Raw genomic sequence first — 22,867 nt, forward strand, 5'->3', positions numbered from 1 at the left:
TTGTACAAATCTGGCAACAAAAAAATATTATTAAATTGTTATGTTATTATTTTCTTTATTATTTTTTGAACTACCATATAATGATCTATACTAAAACTAAAAGAGAAACACTATTTTTTTTTAAAAAAATAAATAAAATTTAAATTTAGATTTTTGCAATTTTAAGGATAAATAAATTTTGAGTTTGCTTCAGCTTATATGTACTATTCTCATTTTATTCCCATTTTTATGTTTATTTTATAAGTCTGGAAGAGTATATGTCCTTTTCTTTAAGAAAAAATAAATAAAATTTGAATTTAGATTTTTGCAATATTAAGGATAAATGAATTTTGAGTTTGCTCCAGAGATCTAAGTTATATATATATATATTTATATACTATTCTCATTTTATCCCAAATTTAATGCTTATTTTATAAGTCTGGAAGAGTATATGTAAAATAAAAGCTTCATAAATGTGCCAATAAAACTATTATTTCTTTATTTGTCTCTTATTTGTTTTGCCATGATATAACATATTTTTATTTGTCTCGTAACCGTTTCATTATTAAAATGTATTATTTCTTATTTTCAAATATATGATTAAATCTAATGTTTAATTATTAGAAAATAATAAATTATACACTTAAATAAGGTTTATTCTTTTGATATTAAAAATAGTTATAAGGAATCAAGATTTAAAAATTAAAAGTGAAAAATTTCTTATTAAATTTGCTTTCTTCATTTCTATTCATTCATTTCTATTGAAAAGCATCAAGAAGTCCTACAGGTTCATTTTATTGAGTTATAACTTTAAAAATAACTGAAAAAGCTAAAAATTCACCACTTGAAAAAAAATTTAAGTGCTATTAAATTAGCTGAGGCAAAAATATATTACGTGGCTCAAAAGTTTGAATTATTTATTATACTTTTCTCTTAATACAAACCTGAATACCGCGTTATCTTATGCTTCGCTAACCCGTCAGAGGATGACGTCACAAATCTACTGAGAGGCCTTCACTCTCGGTGGCTATGCTCGTACTCGCATACGATTCAGGCACATACGATCGCTGTCGAGGGACAATTGTCGAATGAAATGCAATATCCTGTAAAAAAAAAACCCGAATGCGTTGCCCCATCTACTACCGCTATCGGGAATTCTAAGAACTTGATTGGTGAAATATAGTTTCCAGTGGAAACTCCTCAATTAGGTTCTTTTTTTCTCTCAACGGTAATCTGAGGTACGGCAAACGCATCAGATGCAAATGCTCCTAGGTTCCTTTTTACTGTCTCAATAAGATTAGAGATGTGTAAATCGCATGCAGTGTAAATGGTCCCTGAGAACAGGAAGTATTCTCACTGCATGGTTTTCACATATGCGATCGCTCGTAAGTGTGATTCGCACATGCGTGATCAGTTTCTCTTACTTGCAGTTTCTAAATATTCATTCATCCCCTTTGCACAGGATCAAAATTGCGATGGTATGTCTTCGGACGATCCTCAGATTTCTCAGAGATGTTTCCCAGACAGTCGCCAATAGCTCATTGTGCAGCTCTAGTGCGACGTATATAAGTACCTACCTAAATGTTCATTCGCGCATCTAGAACAATTAGATGTAAGGTGAATGTTCATTTAATGGTCCTTTATTAAACGTTCTTACGCACTTTGCTTGTCAAATGAAGTGTTATTATTGCATGAGTTTCGCATATGTGATCTCACGTAATAGTGATTCGCGCATGCATGAGCAGCTCATGATACATTTTGTTTATAAAGGTTTGAAGTTAAAATAAGGTGATCAGATTTTTAAACCATGATTTGAGGACACATTAACGGAACTTACTCGATAAATTTGATAATTCGAAGATTAATTTATATGTGAAACAGAGATTTCCTTTTTTTAATTAATAACTTACACCAGGTGGAAAAACCATCTTCATCAAATTTATTTTCATTAATAAGCTGTTTTGGTGTATTTCAAGATATTCTACATTCATTAAACACACGTAAAATGAATTAGTACATCAAATACAAATTATTTTGATCAGGCGTTTTTCAGATTTTTACATACGAGTATTTTACTGTTTATATATAAAATCGGAAGTTTCCAGATAAATTCGAGGTCATAGCACCTCTGGAATAAGATGAGCACAGCTAGTCATCTTATTCTAGGGCAATTGAAAGCAGTGCCATTGACCCCTAAAGGTCTACATTGTGTGTAGCTCACTCTCTCCCGATCATCGTCGGGGGGAGAATCGCCCAGAGCTCGGCTTTAAAAACTGAACATTGTCTGACAATCTAAATTGTCTGCTGTCAATGAAAATTCCATTGTAGTAGATCAAGAAGGTACATCCTATTCTAAATTTGTTCAGATACTTAAGACTTGAACCATCAGTGTAAGTTTACAGTCCTGTGTTTTGTGGTAATTGAATTGAATGGAAATTATTTCGGTAGGGTAGTGTAAAAGTACTTCAGATGATATTTTCTGGAAAATTTTTGGTTCGCTATGTAGAAAGGGATTTATGAAGTTTGCTTATGTTTTTAATATATAAGATTTAGGAGTATGGTTCCTGCGAGTGACGTTGTTCTATATGCCTTAGTTATAGCTAATAGAAATATCCTCTCAATTTTCTTGATTACGTTTAACGTTCTGACCAGTTCACTATACCCTATTTCCACTCGGTATGAAATTAAGTGTACTGTTTCTATAGATAAATTTCTTGATTCCACAGTCTGATCAGAAATTCTGTTTAATTTGGTTTGGAATTTAATAATTTTAGAATAGACATTGTTGAAATGAGATAGCCAAGATAACTGAGTGTTAAGCTTGTGTTTGAATCCCAAGTAGTCAATCCTATGTTGAATTCCTATATTTTAGCCGTTCCATTTTAATTGTTGGTTTTCTTGTGTATTTGTTTTCGTGGGAAATATATTTACGGCTGCTTCTTGCATACTGAATGTGAGAATTTGTTCTTTTGCCGAAACGAGATATTTTGTAAACATGGAAGAAGCCAATTGTCCGAGAGGGTTTAATATTGTATCAGTGATCAAAATAAAAAAAAGTCATCTGCAAATGCTGTTATTGATTCGTGCGGATGTCTTTGGCTATTTAAAATCGTACTTGAAATTAAGAACCACAGGATTGGGCCTAAGCAACTTATTAGGAGAATAACAGTTCTTGAGCATTCGGCATTTATTAATACCTTTACGATATTTGACCAGTGGACAGCGTCAAATGCTCCCTTTATGTCAAGTGGGATCCCTTAAGAATATTTTCGGTTCTTTTTAGCACGTTTATTTCTGTTTGTTAATTCTTTAATAGCTATTGTTGTAGATCTGTATTTTTGAAAGCCATGTTGGTCTGTATTTATTTTATTAATTTCTAAACGATATAGTCGTTTGGTTGGTAACTTATCCAGGACTTTGCCCCACACCGGAAGTAAGGATATTTGTTGATAACTTTCTAGTTTTTTGCGGATCTTTACCCAATTTTCGAATTAGAACTATGGTAGCGGTTTTCCAGACTGTGGGAAAATGGTTGTGATCTTTACATTTATTTAGAATATCTGTAAAACATCTAGGATGTATTTTAAACAGTGTTTTGATTAACTCTGCAGGCAGCCCGTCTGTGCCAGATGCTTTATTATTTTTCATATCTTCTATTACATATTGAATTTCATTTTCAGAAAATAGTTGTTCAAGATTATTATTTGCAGCCTTCGGTTATGGTGTGCCTGTAGTAGTGGGCCTGCTCAAAGTGATATTAGAGAATGGCTATAATTGCTTCTATTTGGTTATTTGATAAATGATCCATCAGATTGCATAAGATTTGAGCATATTGAAAATGGTGGAGCTCATAATATTTATTTAGAACATCTGTAAACTGTGTAGAATGTATTTAAACATTGCTTTTATTACCTCTCGAGGCCAGATGCTTGATATTTTTAATATCTTCTCTTACATATTGAATTTCAATTGAGTTGTGATTTTTTCTAAGTATTCATGTAGTTTGTTTATAGTTGTTTTGGTTATTTTTCTGAACTGAGCTTTATCTCTTTTTATATTCAGGCATCATTTTTTTCTTACATCGGGATCTCTGTCACATGGAATCTTCGTATTTTAGCTCCAAGTCTTCTCCTTCTTACTCAGAACTCAAGTGTACACCCTTATGATGTTGAATGGACCCTTAGCTAAGACTTTCCGGGAATTCCCGGTAAGTCTTAGCTATTCTTTTTTTAGAGTTATGACAGAGATCACCCTATGACAGCTATATCACCCTGAACACCAGAGATGAATTGACCAAGGACGTGTGTTGTGTTTAGTGTTATAAGTAAATCTCTTGTTAGTTCAGAAATGCTTTTAAGTTCCATAGAAAAATCAAAGAGGTTTAACACAGAAAATCTTATTGTTTGAATAATTTGTCTTTCAGAACGGCCAGTCATCAACATCAACGTAATCAACCGGTGGTCACTCAAAGTTTCTGCATCTTCTGCTAGTCACTCACAGATGTTGAATGGATCCTTTACAAGAGTCAAGTCAATTCAACTCTTTCCAATGGTGGAATCATATATCCGCAGCGAGTAAGGATCGTTAAGGACATCTAAATCCATTAGTCCAATGAATTCGATGATCTGACGTTCTCTCTCGTCATCTGCTGGGCCCCAAAGGGTACTCTTGGCCTCAGAGTCCACATTAATAACTGTCGCCCAGGAGAGTTGGTATCAAAATAATATTGTAATTCATCAAGCGAGGCTGCAAAAATCTGTGGAAGGTGGAATATAGGCTGAAATAAATTAAAATTTTATATCTCGATAAGTAACGTCAAAAATTACAAGATCTCTCTTAATGATGACAGGAAAGTAGTTAATTGTTTTGTGAGCCAAAATAGCAGATCGATGATTATCTGCAATATTAATTTCACAATAATAATTTTAATCTGTATACCTTTAACTTATACTCCAAATTAAAATAAGGATCGTTTATTGAACTTGAATGAATATTTTGGGAAATAAAATCAACTGAATGTTGATAATTTGCATTTCTAGAATGATTTAAGTTGATGCGCGCTATCTTTAGTGAATTTTGAGGCTTATCCATCATTAATTCTCTTTATCACTTGTTCGTACTCTCAAATATAATTTTCACAATGCTTATAAAGAGAACTTTGATTTGTTAATAGTTTTAATTGAAATTTTTGATTGGCTTACTAGACCTGCTTGATCGACGAAGGGGGTCAATACAGCTGCTTTTCTTGTTGCTATCGTTTATCTTATGTTTTATCGAACCGCAATTTGCTCAAATTTCTGCATTCTTGCAAAATTTCGCTGTATGTCCGAAAAAGCAACATTTATAACATTGTGCTACACTGGCATATTCCTTCAGTCTTATGCCATTCCAGGAATACAAGACCATTCCAGGTTTCTAAGTATATTTATATTAATAACCGTCGTTGAACAGTCGACCCAATTTTGGGCTTATAGCCTTTTTCTTGAATTAGTATTCAAGAAAAAAGTTCAAAAAGTAAAAAAAGTTCAGTAAGTGTCCAATATAATATTGTCCAATATTTAATAAAATGTTTGTTTTCAGATTTAAGATTAATTTGAGTATAAGTTTATGTTTTCACATTTAGCCTGCATTAGACCAAAATGTAAGCCTATGATATCCGAACTCGGTCGTTGGGATTCGAACCCGGTTAATCTCATTGGAAGGCGAACAATCTATCCCTTGAGACAACACGACTCAGGTTTAAGGCGATCAATACGAAACACCCTATATAGTCGAAAACGACCAGTTTCATTATTGATTCCATAAGGTTTTACCATATCGCTCAGATAGTTGTGTTCAGTTGTTCGTTTTTAATCATTTTAATACTTTCTTTTGGTTAAGTCCCATGGAAACGAAAGGGGATAATAAGAATCAAATATTTAAAAATATTCGAATGTGGTAAATTTAAGTGTCTAAGTGAAAGATTGATGATACGTGAGTACTTTGGATATCATTACCTATGTTTCTTATTATTCATTTAGATTATCATCATCATCAGTAGCTCGACAGTCCTGGGTGGACCCTGGCTTTCTCAAGAAGACTGCACCAGTCCTTTCTTCTGCGTGCCACGGCTTTCGAGTCTCTGACCTTGATTGTGGTAAAGTCCCTTTGGAGGCAATCCGCTCATCTCAGCCGGGGTCTGCCTCTCTTTCTAACTCCAGTTGGCCTTGCCAAAAAGCTTCTTTTAGATTCTTTTAGCAGTTCATCGTTCATTCTTACAATGTGTCTGGCCCATTTCATGCGCTGGATCTTATGGTACTTCAGAATGTCCGGTTCTCTGAATATCCTGTAAAGTTCAGAGTTAGTTCTTCTCCACACTCCCTTGTCACACACACCACCAAAAATGGATCGGAGTATCTTACTCTCGAAAGCAGCGATGGTCCTCTCATCAGCTTGGGACAAGGTCCAGGTTTCAGATGCGTAAGTGAGAACTGATCTTATTAGGCTTTTATATATTAGCAACTTGGTGTCTCTTTTAATGTTGTCGGATTTAAGGAATTTTCTTATGCCATAAAAGCACTTGTTGACTGCAGTTACTCTCTTCCTTACTTCTGTAGAAATTGAGTTTTCGGATTTGATTTCAGAGCCAAGGTAGGTGAAAGAGTTCACCTTTTCAAATTTATACTCTCCTATCTCGATGTGCGTGGAGGTATCGGTATAGTTGATACATTGCATATACTTTGTCTTACTCTGATTAATTGAGAGGTGCATCTTTTTGGCCTCTCTTTCCAGGTCCAGGAATGCCTGCTTTAGGTCATTAGGGGTTTTCGCTATGATATCAATATCATCAGCATAGGCCATAATTTGAACAGATTTTGAGAAAATAGTTTCTCTAGTGTTAATTCCTGAATCTCTAACTACTTTCTCAAGAGCAAGATTGAAAAGAAGGCATGCTAATGCGTCGCCCTGTCTTATGCCATTTTTTATTTCAACAGGTTCAGATAAGTTTCCCTGTATTTTGACTCTCAATTTGGTGTCATTTAATGTAAGGGATATTAGTTTCATAAGTTTTTCAGGAATGTTAAACTGTCTCAGAGAGTCGATAAGCAGTTCTCTATTAATGCTATCATACGCTGTTTTGAAATCAATGAAAAGGTGATGTGTATTGATTTGGAATTCCTTAGTCTTTTCAAGAATATGCCGGAGGTTATATATTTGTTCAATTGTGGAACGATCCCAGCGAAATCCACACTGGTAATCCCCTATGATGTTTTCGGCATATGAAGATAGTCTGGTGAAGAGTATATTAGAGAAGATCTTATAGGTAGTACAAAGGAGGCTTATACCTCTATAGTTAGAGCAGTCGAGGACATCTCCTTTTTTATGAACGGGACAGACAGTGCTGAGCTTCCACTCTTGGGGAAGTATTTCAGTCTCCCACACTGATAGCATAATGCGGTAGATGTCTTTAATTGCATCTTCTCCAGCATATTTTAGTAATTCTGGAGGAATGGTATCTGGACCAGGGGCCTTATGGTTTTTTAACTTTTTTATTGCTTCCACAACTTCAGCAAATGAAGGTGGATCGATCATTTCTTGATTGGTATTTTGAGAGAAGTTGGAAGCACTTGGTGGGTGATCCATGTTCAGTAGGTCATGAAAGTGTTCTTTCCACCTTTCCATTATCTTAGATTTGTCACTCAGTATTTCCCTGTTCTTATTTCTGCAGAGAGCTGTTCTAGGTTTAAAATCTCTGTGACCAAGGTTGATCTCACGATAGAAAGCTCTGCTTTCAGTTGATCTTTTGAGATGTTCAAGATCTCGCAGTAGATCCTCGTAGAATTTCCTTTTCTTGGTCCGATGAACTCTCTTTTCTTCTCTTCTAGCGGCCCTGTACTCTTCTACGGAGAGTCTTGAGTGCTTTCTACTAAGCATTTTTTGGTATGAGTCAATCTTTTTTTGGGTAACTACGTGGCATTCAGCGTCAAACCAATCCATTCTCTCTGCTATCCCAACGTTACCCACAACAGTTTTGCCTGTTTCACCAACAGTATTAGAGAACACGCTCCATTTTTCATCAATGTTTTCAATGTAGTTGTTGGTCTTATTTCTAAGAGCGTCTGATAGTTTGGATTGATATGTGTGTTTGATCTCCGCCTCCTTAAATTTATCACAGTTGAGCTTTTCAAGCCGTTTACCATTAGATTTACGTGCATTGGAGATTCTAGCCCTTAATTTGGCTTTGACTAGGTAATGATCAGAATCAAAGCACGCTCCACGGTATGAGCGGACATCTAGGACATCTGACATGTGTCTAGTATCAATCAGAAGGTGGTCAATTTGATTGAATGTTTCTTCATCTGGAGATTTCCGTGTCATTTTATGTATTCTCTTGTGTGGGAAGAGGGCGCTAGATACCACCATATTGTGTTCGGCAGCAAAGCTGACAACTCTTTGTCCATTGTCGTTTGAGTCGTCACGAAGACTGTGTCCTCCGATTATAGGTCTAAATTCCTGCTCCTTGCCGATTTTCGCGTTAAAACCCCCGATTTAACCATTTAGATTATATTTCTGAAAAAATTACGATAGTAGTAAAAAGTTAGGACTTTAAAAGATTTATTTGCTTTTTTATCTTTTGATGGTATAAAAGTAAGTTATTTTGAATCAAAATATCAAAAGTTTTGGCTACCAAAAGCCCTCTATCCCAGCTCTATAAGAAGTGATAGATAAATTACACGAGAAACTTTAATCTGATGATTAAAACTTGGTAAAAAAAATTATTGGGAAAAGACGAGGCAAGATAGGGCACCTATTTTAAAATATGTTTCATTAATGCTAAATAGTGAACTAAAAGTGCCGCAAGTGTTTTTATTCATTATGCTTTAAATTAAATAAAATTATTAAAAATATAAGGACATTTTAAGTGAACAAAGTCAAATGCATTTATTTTATTCAAAAAAAAAAAAAAAAAAGAAAAAACCAACAGAAAATTATGTAAAGTTCCCGGTTAGCCATATGGAGTAACACGGAGTGGAGAAGAAAAACGACCACAAAATAAATAAACAATTAAATGAAATCTGCGAAATTTGTTCGAAATTTGTTCAAAAGAAATTTATTCAACTAATATTTATGTAGTTTTTAATGTTAAATGATCGGTTTTAAGGAGTCTAACACTTTATTATGGAGTATGTAAAACAGGGGTGTCAAACTCAAAAGCTAACTTGGGCCAAATAAACAATGCTTTACTTTAGGTGGGCCGCAAAAAAAAAAAAAAAAAAATCAATGCTCATTGAAACAAATATTTTTATTTTGAATAGTACATTGTAATAAACATATATAAAGTTAAATTATTCTTTGATACTTGACATCTCTTCTCTGCTACTATCTTTCCTATTTCGGGAGAAATTTTATTGGCCGAGACTACTTTCAAAATTGACCCAACGTGAGCGTTATTAATACGGTTTCAGACGGGAGATTTATTTCCATTCATAACAGAAAATAATTGCTCTCTCTGATAAGTACTTCCAAACATAGAAATAATTTCATGTGCGAATTTTCGAGTATTTTCAAACCTTGCCGGTAAATATTTGTAAACTTCAGTCACACCCGCTTCTTTTGCCTTCAAAATTGAGTCGTACTGAATCTCAATCACTTCCATTTGCATATTAATGGGTACTGAGTCTATATTTATTGAGAAAATCGAAGAAAACAAACAAAATTTGTTTTCCAAGGAATTAAAATCTTTAAACTTTGTTTCAAATTCGGTTCTAAGATTTGAAATTTTTTCTGCGTATTTTTGATACGATGCAGTATCCCTGGAATGGCAGGTGCCGCAAGCCAATTAGAATTTTAAATTTTCGCGCGTACAATTTAAAATGATCCGTATAGTTTATAAATAAAGTATATTCTAATTTTATATGCTAGTTTTCTTTATAATTCACATTTCTACTTTGCATCGGATATATTGATTGGGCCGCATGTTGCCCGCGTGCAGCGAGTTTGACACCCCTGATGTAAAACAATAAGGGTAAAATATTATCAATGTGTAAAAAGTGGTTGTACATTTATTTAAAACGTATTTAAATTAAGCGAACTTCTTCTTTTGGCTACTTCTTCAGGTTTGAAACGAAATCCATACGGTTTCTTTACAAATATATATATAGACTGAATGGGGGTATTTTCCCATTCTACTCTAGAGAGATTCCGGTTTACCCTTTTACCTAAAAATTTTTAATTTTACCTAATATTTTAAACATACTTTTGATACTTTTTGCTACTTTTTGCACAACAATTTTTCACATTTGCACTCATTTGCTGACATTTAGATCGAAAAGAAACAATCACTCATCATTGATAGGGCTGCAGGTTTGTCGCGGCGCGAATTTCCGGGTAATTGTCATCTTTTCTCCTAAAATTCGCGAATTTCTCAATATGTCTTGACTTGCACGAAAATTGCTTAAAATTTGATTTTTTTTCCATTTTTTATTTGTTATTTTTATTAAACAGAATTTTTTATTTTCCTGAACCTTAAATTGAACATGTAAAATTGATTAGATATTTAGGGGAGTGAATCAATAGCAAAATGACATGAAAATAGTTCAGAAAGAGATAATCACAATCTTGTCAACTAAGGTGGTCTTTCTACACCTAGGGAGGATAATTACCTTCCTGAAGTCAGTAAGAGTACAAAAGAAATTGGAATCACAAAAGAAGGAAAATGTTGTAAATCAAATCTTTGACAGAAAAATTGTTATACATGCTATTGCACTGGACAATGAAATTTCTACTGCCTTTTTACATATCCAGTTAATTTTTCCTAGGCGGCTTCTTGTGATTTCTTAAATATGGATCAGTGTTTCAGATGAAGGGGGGGGGGACTAGTAGTTAGTAGGGACTTGTAACTAGTAGTTTGAATGTAAAATGTTTGAGTTTTCACAGCAATTACTTCTTACAAAGCAACGGTCAAGGAATTGCGCGTTGGTGAAGGAAAATTGATCGAGTTTTGGAAATCAAAGACCGAACGCTCCAAAATTGGCAAAAGTGGCAATTCAAAGTTTGTTGATGCCCAAAAACAGCGTTGACGCAGAAAGATCGTTTTCTAAGTATAAAAATGTATTAAGTGATGAAAGACGAAGGATAAATGAGAATAATCTGACAATGTACAATACTTTGTACCAAAATTCTGTTCATTTAAATAAAAATATTAATATTGCTTGAAATTCAAAGAAATACTTTTGTTGTGTATTTTTAAGCTTTCTTTATTATTTGCGCAATTTCTGTCTTTTGCATCATTTATATAATAAATTTTTTTATGTTTAGAATTTGTGTAATTTTCAAAATTTCCCGCGATTTTCCCACGAATTTGGGGTCTTTTTTCCCGCGACAAATTTGCAGCCCTAATCATTGACATTTCTTTAATTTACTAAGTCAACTATTGATAAATTTTTAAATGCTAATAAACATTTCGTTTAAACCACTTTTTTTGGGGGGGGGGGATTCTGTAGTTTAGTGCAATATAATTCCGATAACCTAAAAGAGTTTTTTTTAAATAACTATGAGACTGTTTTTATAATTAAAATAGACCAAAATATATTTTTGTTTGTGACTAAAGCTTCGGAAAAAGCGTATAAAAGCGACACCAGTGTTCCATCTGCTTTAGAAGGTTAAGATAAAGTCATTTGAGGAATATACATATTTAAATGAACGTTTAACTAAACCAAATAAAAGACAATTCCTTCTGGCCTAGTTTGATTTTCGGGAATTTTTTTTTCGAACGATATTTGACACGATATTTTTCGACATTAATTATTGATTGATCGACATATTTTATTGATTGATTTTTCGGCATGATAATTCCTGGCAATAGAAACCAGGTGATTTAAGGAACTCTAAATATTTTGATATGCATGGCACGTACCAGAATACATTATTGAATTTATGTGTGAATAAATATTTGATATGTGAATAATTTTATGGCGCCTTAAAAGATTCGGCTAATTGTTATTTGTTAATTCTAGGAAATTAAGCAGAAGATTTTGTATTATATGAATAAATAAATTAATGATAAATTATGAGTCATAACGCAGATAATAATCAAACGGTGAAATTACATTGTTAAATTTTTATAAGGAGTTATAAACTTTACTTGGTTCATGTTCGATCAAAAATATTACAAAAATTTAATTATAAAGGCTTTTTATGAAAGTATGTATGATTTATTATATTTTATTTTGAAATTTAAATTAATAAATTTTTATTAATAATTAATCGATGATTTATTAACGAAGTGCAGTTTCTATTTTTTTAAATTGTTTCAGTTAAGTTAATTGTTAATGAAAGGCTAACACTTTCTCTTTGTATAATTTCTCTTTGTATAATTTAAGCTGCTTTTAAGTGAATGCGTTTTAATCAATGAATATAAATATTCTATTGTTTTATTATAAGAAAAAGTTCAGTTACTAAAAGTTAATAATTATGTTGCACTCTAAGTGTTTCACACACATTAAAAATACTCCTTAATGTAAAAAATAATGAATGTTCTTAAATTTACAAATACCAAGTTATTAAAGTTTAAAGTATCCTTTAATTATTTAAATCTATCTACAATCATGTGAACAATTTAAGTAAAATATTGACAAATTTTTGAAAAATATGCTGCCAAAAGCCGTTTACATCTTTTGACAGCATAATGTTAATAATAGCATATATAAGTAACATTTACACATTAACAGACCTTGTTACATATCAATTTATGCTGTTACTAGGAATTAATATAGACTCTACTTTAATGGTTGTTGCAATTAACCTCATGATCCTTTGTTTTACCATATGCAATCGTAATTTTTATCAATTTATGTTAATTTCATGTAAGTAACATTTAAAAACGATTGATGTAACTCTAACAGAAGCGATATATCTAATTAGACAAAGACTCCATCATAAATGTATTAACTTTATACAGAAGATTTGCAATGTAACTTTAACCGGAAGTTTAATTATGCCATTTGTTGAAATGTCAAACGACTGGAAACCGTTGATTAAAGCACTTTAAAAGGAATTTTAAGTGCATGTTTATTTGTAGCGTCTATTGAATTCTAAAGGAGTATAAATTTGTCTTACTCAAAGTTTAATAAAATAATGCTTACATAATTTCTATGAACTTGAATTCGTACTTTTAAAAGGGAATACAATTATACATTTATTATTCGGTAGTATCCACATAACTCTGAATTAAGGCCGTTTCCACATTTATTTTAAAATATAGTATACGTAATATAGACATTACTCTGAAATTATAATACATAGGTAGTATCATATTACTCTGAAATTATAGTCATTTCCACATTAATCTTAAAATATAGTATAGTATAGGCAGTATCCAAATTACTTTGAAAGTATAGTAGAGTATAGGTAGTATAGACATTACTCTGAAATTATAATATATAGGCAGTATCACATTACTCTGAAATTATAGTCGTTTCTACATTTATCTTATAGTATAGTATAGTATAGTATAGTATAGTATAGTATAGTACAGTATAGTATAGTATAGGCAGTATCCACATTACTTTGAAAGTATAGTAGAGTATAGGTAATATAAACATTACTCTGACATTATAGTATGTATTGTAATATATAGACAGTATCACATTACTCTGAAATTACAGTCGTTTCCACATTTATCTTCAAGTATAGTATAGTATAGGCAATGTCCACATTACTTTGAAACTATAGTAGAATATAGGTATTATAGACATTACTCTGAAATTATAATGTCATCACATTACTCTGATAGTATAGTATAGCAGGCTCTGAAGATAATAACAGTATCTGCAGATTATTTTTCACCTCAAAGTTAAAAAAAAAAAAAAAAAAAAAAAAAATGGAGAAACATTAGCTAGCAGAAAAAAAACCGAGAACAAGAACAGTTTAAAGATAAAATGAAAAAGAAAACATTTTTCTAGATTCATTTATAAAAAAAAGGTGGAATAGTTTTACTTTAAAAAAAAAATTAATACCGAAAAAGAAAACACTTTCTAATTGTTAATATTTCTGATTATTGCTTTATTTGTCAGCCAACTGCTTGCGATGCTTTGATAATGGACTTCATAAGAAGAGATTTAAAATAAGCAAAAATCAGAAAGGTTCTTTTTAAATGAAAGATTTATATGTCATCTTCAAGTTAAACCGTTGATTCTGATTTCATTATTGGGTCAGTATAAACATGTTTTTTTTCTACTTTAAGGCGGAGTTAAGATATGATTGTATACAATTCAAATTAAAGTGAAGTTTTCGTGTTCTCCTCTCCGGGTAACGCAAATGCAGGTTTATGCCATCAAAAAGTCCCTGAAGAAGGCAACTTAGTCCTATGCTCGATCTAGAAGTGTCATGGTCATTTGGGTTGGGTTCGAAATTACAAGGCCATGGTGTTGAACATTGATAGTCGTAAACTTAGAATTGGGTATATATATTGTATATATAAATAATTAAAATGTTGTAGATTGATACTGTAAATGTTTCGAAAGGACTATATTATTTATATGACTCTGAAATTTTATTATAGGTAGTATCCACATTTCTCTGAGAGTATAGCATAGTACAAGTAGTATCTGTAATACTTCGAAAGTATAGTGTAGATCCACATTACTTTGAAGCCACACATTACTCTGAAAATATTACCTGATACTAGTGTAAAAGAAATATATACAGGTAATTGAGTAAAATGCTATTAATATATATTTTAAGAATCTTTTATGAAACTGAAATAGATTGTATACTCCTAAAACATTGCCAATTAAAAGTAAGACGGAGAAAAAGTAAAAGCATTTACAAAATTTGAGGAATCGCTATTGAGGAAAACGAGATTAAAAACATTAAAACTAGTTTAATGACTGGATGCTTCATTTATGTTCACCTGTCACCGGACCTCAGTTTTTCCTGGCAATCAAGAGATTGTTATTTTTTTTGTCTCGTTTTCCTCAATTGTGATTTTTCTACTACATGAAATAGTAATTTACTACCTCTTATGTGCGCATGGATTCGACTTCATTTTTCAGAAGCCTTCTTAAAACGTGTATTATGTTAATCGAACGCTTTGGTTTTCTTCATAATCGTATTTCCCATCCTCTAAATGTGTATAAATTTTCATATTTCGCAAGAACTCTAAAAAAAAGATAAATAATTAAATCTTTGCCAACTAATATTTTTACAGCTCTCTAATTTTGTTTTAGAACTGTTGAGCTTTACAATTATAAAATAAATTTTTATGAATCTGTTAGCTAACATCTTACAAGTGAGGTTTAATTTTTATTCTCTAACTTAATTTAAACATTTTCTTGTAATTCTTTATTATCTCAATAGCTATAACGCTAACTAATTACCATACTGTTATTAACTAAGTCTTAAGTTAAACTTTTGTTGATTGAACCCAAGCCAAATAGATAACAACTTTCTGGAAAGACTTGACTTTTTTTCGCTTTTAGTCTTGATTTAAATTCGTGCTATCACGCATATATGAGTTTTGGCAAGCTCGCAGATGTTTTCATATATGTATATTTTACCTGGTTTAAGCAAACTTATGATACCAATCCCCCTTGTCCTCACAAGAATTTTTCAGTTAATTATAAAAGTGTAAAAAGATACCAACTATATTAAGAATTAAATTTAACAGTAATTTAATTTTATCAAAAAGTAACACTTTTCACATTGCATGCAAGAAGTCTCTTATTTCTTTGCTCTTATTGTGGCACTTTCTTTCTCATTTTGTTTTTTGTTGCGAAAAATACTTTTCAGAAACTGTAACTAATTAAACTTACCCGGCTTGTACTGCCCACAGTACTGACGTAAAAATATCCTCAGTGGTAGATGGATCATAGGTTAGAGTTCAATTGCAAGGAGGCTAAACGTGGGAGATTTTTGTGGTTTTCCTCACCATGTAACTCAAATACAGATTAGTTCCATCAAACAGTCCTCCATGAAAGCAAAATTACACATAATACTTGATCCAGGTGTTCCCTTTTTTTCTGCATTGAGTTAAAAATTATAAGGTTACGGAGGTGAACATCAGTAGTCGTAAACCCAAAGATTGAGTAGGCTGTTCAGCAACGGTTATAAAATAAAAATTTAAAAATAAATTATAATTATGGTGTGGCAGTCGAATTTTTGACCATAGATGGCGCCAATGGAATACAAGAACAATCGCACCCCCTCTGCCTAAACAGGCATACGTCAACAACAACAACAACAACAAATAAGAGATCCGTATATAAATCAAGCAATATCCAGTTTATGCCATTATAGACATTACATATTTCCTAACTTTAAAATTTTTTATAATCGTTCTTTTTCTATTTTCTTTCTTCTTCACAAATTAAATTTGTGTTAATCATTCCTAACTCAATTACGATTAAATTAAAGCAATTATTTAGCGTTTATCACATTTCCAAAGAAAAAAAAAAGCGAATATAAAATTATTAATGTAACTGCTAATTTTTAAATTCAATACAAGTCTATAACTAATTAATTAAGTGTCGCGACTAATCGATAATCATACTCTACTTTCCTTTAGTCGCTTTTATCCACTAATCACAAAAATGGTTCGGTTACAGGGTTACATTAAATTCTAAAGGTCTTTTTGGTGATTCATCAGTAGTAAGATTATTTAAAATTTAATATTAAAAGTCAGTGGTTGGCTTTGTTTTGGGCTATATTTTCCATCAATGTCTCGCCAACTTTGAAGCTCTTTCTATTCTGCTAAATGTCCGCTAGTAAACTATTCCATCACTGATCATTTAAAATTATCGGTGCTTGAACAGGGGGACTCTTTAGGTGCCCAATGACTCCTCAGTCCAACTATTAATAATTACAAAAATCCTCATATTTAAAATGCATGTCTTCATTTTTATTAAAGGAGATGCTGCTTATTATTTTGTTACATTCTTAATAGAGCCATATTTGTTACTTTTAAAAATATTCCCAAAATAAAACAATTTTCGTTCGACGCATCTCAGCATTTAATCCCTCTTTCACTTCTGGACACGTAATTTACCGTGTACGAATTATAAAACGGACACCGAGAATAACTTTTAGTTTAATGATCGGATCCTCACGTTGTAGAATTCAAACTTAATGGTTCGAAGGGGTGACCTCAAATATTCTAATTGATTAGTGCAGGCGATAATTGAATTTTTGAAATCCGAAGCAAAAGTGTTTTTTTTTTCTCTGAATAAGCATGCCTTTTTTTTTGTTGACGTCTTCAGATTCCGGTCCCTCAAAAGGGGGCAGCCGCAATCTGGGAAATTTGGTCTCAATAGTTTGGTCAGGAGAGCTGTTCAAAGTTTGGACCCCTTTAATGTTATTTTTACTTTTTGCTTATTTCGTTGATTTCGAGAACATTTTAGGAGAAATGATAATTTTTGCACACAATTATAAAATTTTATTTATGCAAACATAATTCCATGAAAAAAATAATTTTTAGTAAATATTTATCATTTTTTATTATTTTATTTAATATTAGTCCCAAAAGTTTTAAATTGTAAGGTATGCAATTTTTTACATTATTTTAAAGAATAATTTAAAATGGCAAAATACAAAACTTGAGTGAAATTGGTCGAATATTGAATTTTAAAAAAGTAGTATTTTAAAAATTCGATTTCTCAGATACTATTTAACCGATTTTCCATATTTGAGTAACCCCTTTGAATCTTAAGATTGAGCCGTAGAATGTGAAGATTCTGTTGTTAGATCAATATTTAAGTCGTGGTCTGTTTTTTTATTTTGCGCACAGCACAACTTCTACAACCAATTCTTCTATAAGGCTGGATAAATGCCTCCACAAATGTTGTGATAAGTTTTTGAAGCATATTTGATTTTTGAAACATATTCCAAACATTTTATTAGTTTCGTAAGGATGAATAGTATGGTGAAAGATTAAGATCATTATAACATGAAAATACTAAAACAATATTTACTAGGCTAAACTGTGTTAGACTTAAGGTCTGTTTATACGATCCAAGTTCTTGTACGAAGATTGATTGAAATTGATTGAAACTTGTTTTGCTTGGAGCTTGGATAGTGTAAATCATCATCCAAGTCCTTGGATGATAGTAGAGCATGCTTTACTTTCCATCCAAGTTTTTCCTCCCTTAACCAATCAGCTTCTTAAGTTTTGTGACGTCAACAGGCATCAGATTATGTCATTTTATTGTCCGTTTTCATATATTTTTTATCTAAATAAATCTGTTACAGTCTATTTTTGTTATTATGGTTTTATTGGAATTTATTTAGTAATTTTGAGTTCATTTAAGTATGATTTTATAATGTTGGATTTAAACAATGCGCATTCGCAGGTTTTTCATCCGACCAATCAGTGACATGCAAGAACTTGGATAGTGTCGACGAATTATGCAATCTCTTGGAGAGAGAAATTCCTCCAAGTTCTAGAATTCAAGAACTTGGATAGTGTAAACAGCCTTTAATACTGTAGAAAAATAAAGATCATGTTACTATGTAATCGAGATCAAGAAATTTTAGTAATTAGAATATTGAAAAGCAAACCGGTTGAGTAACGCCAATTTAGCTAAAAGCAAAGTAAAAGCCCTAATCTAACGTATCATAAATTCAGCGTACAACGGCAGCATGTCCTTGCAAGAGACTTAGAAGTTTTTTTTAGAGAAAAATAAATTACATTTGTTCTTTCATAGCGCTTGGTGAGTATAGGTTCAGTAAATTTTATTTTAGAGAAGCCTCAAGCTTTAATTTTAATCTCCTCGTATTTTTATTCAAATTCATTTTATTAATTTTTGTAAAGCAACTATATCAATCTCATTTTTCGAAACGAAATATTCTATGCTGTGATAAAAATAATTTAAAAAACGTGCATTAATATTATTGATAATTTATTTTAATTCTTTTATGTAACATCAAAAACCCTTACGAAAAAGCATGAAAACAAGGCATCCGTATTTTTAAACAAAATCCTTAGTCATTGTATGTAACTTAGTAGCCTTGAAATAGAATATCTTTTTTTATAGAAAAAGAAAAAAAATCATTTTATAACGCTTTTAAGTAATTATGTTCTTCCTAAAAATGCCAAAAACTTAGAAAATTAGATTCCTTTTAAATTTAATGTACTTTGCGAGATTATGATTATAACTCAGAACGGAAGAAGGCCTTTAAAGAAATGAAATTAAAATATATATTAACATTTCGATGTAGAAATAAAAAAGCTTAAAGGAAAAAAAAAAAAATTGTGTAAAATTTTTTTGTAAGTAGCGAATTTATTTCTTCGTTTTGCTTAAGAGAAAATAATCCGGAATTTCGCTAACTAATATAATTCGAAAGCCAAACATAAAAATCTTATTTTTAATTCAATTGCTTTATTACAAATTTAGCATGCTAATTTTTTATAAAATTTTATTTGCATTCTTCTATGAGCAAAATAAATACTAAATTGACTTTCATGTTCATTTTTCTCTGACTTCTGATAAAAACACCATAGATGATTTCTCAATTAATGCGTTAAAATGCGCAGGAAATAAATGAAAACCTATATAATATTTTAATTAATTTAAATTAAAAATATTTGAAATTTTTCAAATATTTCTTTCACGTCCATTTAATAAGTAGCTTAAGGGCATTTTACAAATCAATATGCAAAGAAAAACAAAGCATCGTTTTTTGAGAGTTAATTGCACTGAATAAATTGTATTTCTGAAAGAAAAATAAACATAATTCTGGTAATAAAATCAAAATGTACGGTATTTAAACAATTAAATTGATAATTGTTCCGTTCATATGTAACGGCATAAAGGAAATTCCGGTTTTCGAAAGTGTTGTTCTTATTTCTACACATTTAGCAAAAAATATAAAACTGAAAAGAAAACTGTTGTCGAATAAAATGGTTTTTATGCCATGCTCTGTAAGATTATCAAATTTCACCACATTTGCTAAATTTTATCTCTTATTATAAAACCTTACTTTATAATTATTTTTTTCAGAATCAACATCAAGAGCCGCGGTCGCTCAGGGGATAGAGCGTTCGCCTTCCAATGCTGCGAACCAGGATCGAATCCCTGTCGATACGAATTCCGCATCCGGCTTGCACCGACCATAGTGCTGACGTGAGATATCCCGTGAAGGCCCGGATAGCCTGGTTGGTAGAGCACTGGTCCCATGTCCAAGAGATCGTAGGTTTGATCCCCGCCGGCAGACGACTCCCCGTGTTGTAAATGTTGACTTATGCACGTTAAATCGGTCGAGTCACAAAGTCCTCTATGCTCCCATAACAAATCATACCTCTGGGGATACTGATCCAGGAGTTTCCTTGTCTTCTGGATTGGTCCAAAATTACAGGGCTACGGAGTTGAACATCAGAAGTCGTAAACCCAAAATTGGGCCGGCTGTTCAGCGACGGTTATAAAATAAGATAAAAATCAGAGCCGTGATGGCTCAGGGGATAGAGCGTTCGCCTTGCAATGAGGTGAACCGGGTTCGAATCGATGGCTGGTCGATACGAATACCGCATTCGGCTTGCACCGACTGCAGTGTTGACGTGAAATATCCTCAGTGGTGGACGGATCATGGGTTAGAGTCCCCTTGCCGTCAGGCTAACCAGGGGATGTTCTCGTGGTCTTCCTCTCCATGTAACGCAAATGTGGGTTAGTTCCATAGAAAAGTCTTCCACGAAAGCAAATTTGTCCCAATACTTGATCCAGGAGTACCTTTTTCTTCTGGATTGGGTTTCTTCCAACAGTACGCCAATATTGCAACCGTTGAAATGAATGATTACAGATGTAGTAAAAAAAAGAATGAAGGAGTAAATGAATGGGCATATTAATGAATCAGCAAATTAATGAATGGGTGAATCGATTTGTGATTAAATAAAAAGTTAAAAAAAGTATTGTTTTTTTTGCAGCAATCGATGACCTAACTTTTTTTCAAATTTCTATGCCATTTTTTTTTAACTTCAGAAGAACTTGGAGCATTTTTAGGAAACTTGGTTAAAATATTTCAAACAATCCCATTTTTCGAACACATGTTGTTATTTCTTGAAGTGTTTGAACAAATACGCCTCCGAACAAATTGCAAAAGTTATGTAAAGGTATTACAAAAACAATCGGGATGAACGGCTTTTTAAGTTTTCTTTATTCCTTATAGCAAATAAGTTTTCTTTATAGCAAATATCAGAACAAAAAGAATTTTTTTCGTTGCATGCCATAATATAAAGATAATTGTCGTCTTACTTTTTCATGCCTTCTTATGAGGCAGAAATATTACATGATCTAATTATCTTGAACAAAGGAAGAACTAAATAATTGTAGTAAGCTAAAATTACAAATTTGTATCATGATAATTGATAAACACATTTGAACAAAAAATTAGCACAAAAATGTTAACCTTACGCATTCGGTTCACTAGTTTTTTCAACAGTAAGCAAAAGGTTAAAAAAGTTCGATACAATACGATCTATGAACCATTAGTTAATCGATATACATGAAGGGGATGATCAATCTTCTTTCATGGCTAGTGATGCATTTCTGTAGTTTTTAAAATTTTAGTTGTGAGTAGGATTTGATTTTTTAATCTTTTCACATATTTCAGACACGGGTGTCCCTTTTATATATATGTATATTTTTTGACGCTCTAATTACAAGCAAAAATATATTTTGGTATTTTTTAATTATAAAAAAAACAGTTTACGTGAAAAAATAATTACTAAAATAGTCTATTAGGTTATAGGAATTATATTTGTACTAAAACAAAAGCTCCGAAAAAAAAGTAGTTTGAAATTTTTTTTTCATTCATATTAAAGAATTTATCGATCATTAAATTTTTAAATTAAGGAAACTTCAGTGATGAATAACTGTTTATCTTAAATCTAAATAACTGTACATGAGTGCAAATGTGAAAAATTATTGTCTGGAAATCAGCAGCGTTTGGACCTTTTACGCATTGGATGTTATACTTTTAACGCAGAGAAAGACACCGGTGTTTCATGCTGTATTTCATAACTATAAGTTAATAAAATGCTAAATACAATATTTTTCACTTATTTTGTCCAAATTTCATACAAAAATAATGAAAAAAAAAAGAAAAATTTGTTTAATAAAAATGCTGCGTCAAAGTATTATTAAGTGTCTGATATTGCTACGATATCTGTATTGTAACTTATATTATAAAATAATTTATTTAATTTCATATTTATTTTAATTCTACTTTTTATTTAATTGTATCTGGTCTGGTATTTATCTATCCAGTGGTCAAACTGTGAGAAAATAGTCCTAATTAAGGGGTTGAGGATAACTTTTGACGAGTGGGGTTCAATGTGGGGGGATCATTGAGCTCCCCATTTTAATTCAAAATTGGTTAAAATATTTTGGTTTTGATAGTATCTTTACTATTATCCCAAGATGAGCCGTGATGGCTGAGGGGAGGGAGTTTCCGTCTTCTAATGACAGTGGGTGTAATGTGAAGTAAATGAAAATAATTCCATGTGATGTGCTTCTAAGATATGAAAATTAAACATCTTTCTCTTTCAATTTCCCTATACGTTTATTTTTAGAAATTCGAATTCATCTTGTGATGAATGTTAATGCCTTCATTTGGATATTGATTCCCTTATGATTCAAAATATTAATTTCATGATTTAAAATGTTAGTTCACAGATTTGATCTTGTGCGCAGTCTTTTATTCCGTCTCCAGAGACTGCGGCTACGTTACAATATGAAAAATTAGATGTCTGTATTTCTAATGGATGGAGAAAAAATTTACATTCCTTTACTACATATCAACAAAAGAATTACTGTCTTGCGCTTAAAAAATAATTTTAATGAGGTTACGGAATTCCGACACTCTATAAATTTTTCTATTCTATATTCTATTTTACTATTTTAAACTCTATATTTTTCTA

This window comes from Parasteatoda tepidariorum, chromosome 3 (genome assembly GCF_982258835.1).
Source record: "Parasteatoda tepidariorum strain Cologne lab strain chromosome 3, Ptep-v5.0, whole genome shotgun sequence".
Taxonomy (NCBI): Eukaryota; Metazoa; Arthropoda; class Arachnida; order Araneae; family Theridiidae; genus Parasteatoda; species Parasteatoda tepidariorum.